The sequence below is a fragment of the Diadema antillarum genome, unplaced genomic scaffold, assembly GCF_040938485.1.
Source record: "Diadema antillarum isolate AM-2024a unplaced genomic scaffold, OU_Dant_1.0 seq00001010_RagTag, whole genome shotgun sequence".
In the NCBI taxonomy this organism is placed as follows: domain Eukaryota; kingdom Metazoa; phylum Echinodermata; class Echinoidea; order Diadematoida; family Diadematidae; genus Diadema; species Diadema antillarum.
This window is the reverse complement of record NW_027271846.1, coordinates 753,421-755,735: the sequence shown is the minus strand read 5'-3', so window position 1 is coordinate 755,735 and position 2,315 is coordinate 753,421.

The window sequence follows — 2,315 nt, the reverse complement described above, 5'->3', positions numbered from 1 at the left end:
AAGCACACTATTTCAGTCATGTCTTTGACAGGCCTGTCAAAATCATTTGGTTTCACGAGATAAATTGGTATTTATACTAATCATCTCGTGGTCCCTATACGATAACTGGATCCTTTGGGAATACTAAAAATAAACAAAAAATATCAGTGAATTTGATTTCTAAGCCTACTCTTATACCTATCCTTGCCTGTGATACAGTGTGTATACTGTGTTTATATACCCAGAAATCTGTTTCAGATGTAAAGCTTCAAGTTATATGACTATTGTCTTGTTATACAAGAACAAGGGTCTCTTCAGCCAGACTAGCTCGAAACCAGGGGCCAGTACTCTCTGCCACACAGGAAGATCAAGGTATGTACATGAGGTTTAAAGGTTGATTGACATTTGAGGTATAATGTTGATATTGTAATGATCATGATCTCCACATGTGGAATCAAGCATTTGTTTTCACCATATCATTAATGCAGTCTCTATCTCTCTTTCAATGCTCCACAGAATTTCTTCAGTTGTCAGATTTGAGCGGGATACATTTGTTGTGTCGGGTTCATCTTGACATGAAATATTCTTAGCTCAAGGACACTAATAATTTATATAAAACTCTTTCGTCATGATGTTGTTACATTGTGTGTTTTCCCCACCAATTCAGTATTATTCATTGTTGAATTCATTTCATTTCATCTAATTATACTTTATTGCCACCAAACAAGAGTAATACATAATACAAAGTATATAATTGTCAATGCATATTGTTAAACAATTTGAGAGAATTAACAAGTCAATAAAGTATATAAATACAAAATGCATAAAGAGAAACCTCAGTAAGGAATCTAATTGCCCTTTGAAGACAAAGGTATACTCTTAAATGATGATAACAACCTGTAAAGATTGTGTTGCCATTTCCCTATGATGAGGGCACGATACTGGAGATATCTGATGTATAAAATTCTTCTTTTGGGTGGCCGTATCGCAAGCAGACTGCTTGCTCTTTGTTTGTTTGTTTGTTTGTTTGGAGAGGTGAAAGAAAATGTTGTGGTTAAGACGATGACAGCTTAGGCTTGTACTCTTTCGACTTCACTTCACATGTACACAGTACACTGAATATTGATTTCCTCAGTCGTGTTAGTTCAGCAAAGTTGTTTTGATGAGGAGACTGCAAAATATACAAGCTCTGCTTTACATCAAACCACTCCATTTCCAATCAATTTTGATTAAGTTTTTACTATGAAAATCCCAGCACCTATTTTATGTCATTTCATAGTATGGTCCTATATTCTTTTTATTGATTAAATGATGTATTGATTTTGTGAAAATACTGTGTATTCAAATGTCTGTTTGCATTTGACTTTGTTAGAAATTTAAAAGAATGAAATGAAATAAAAGGAAAAAAATGATGATGATAATTGTGAGGTTTAGTTGCTACCCTGAGTACAGTTTTTTTTTTTTGAAGTACCTTCCCCTTATTTCTGTCTATACCGAAATGCGAGCTTCATTCCTTATTTTTCAAAATCAGGAACAACAAAACTGAAAGTAAAATAATTTAGTAGACCTACACCTCCACGGACCTTTAACTAAACTGTCTTCCCATATTCAAGATATCATTTCTCTCTGTGCTTGCGTGTGTTTGTATATCATTTGTTATAAGTGGATTGTGTTACTCATTTCCGCCAGCCTTTTGCCTTGCCGTTCAAAGTTCAAGCCTGTTTCTAATAATAGACTATCAGAGATGGCACTCCCTCGGCCGTGTTCATGATACATGATTGTATTTGGTTTTATTTTGGGAATACAATTTGCATAATGTTACCTCCTCTCCCGTGGTAGGTTCTTGCATTTTATTCTTTTTACAAACAATAAACATGTTTTGTTTTTTTATTTCAGTGGAGGTATGTTTTGGACTACGCGAAGAACAAAGTACATATTTGGGAATCTTCTGTTACATGGGCACCTGAAGAGATGAACAAACATTATGATTTGGGAGATAGTTTGGTTTCGTATAGTTAGGATACTGATTGTATTAGGTTCCCGATACCAGGAGAATAAAAAGATCAGTCCATGTTTAATCATACTACTTACATCGACTGATAATAATCAAATATTGAACCTGTTTATTAGTGATATATTCATTACACTGTATGTATACGTATTTAATTTGTACTCTCTTTACCAACGTCAAGTAAGCCGAGAAGTTGTAGGACTCATCCAAAGAGGTTCTGTCCCCCTCTTTAAACTCATCACATCACTCATGATCTTGCGAACACGGAGGCAGAGCTGTTTAGAGAGGGCGCTAGGAGTGGTGATGCTGGACGACAACTTCCATA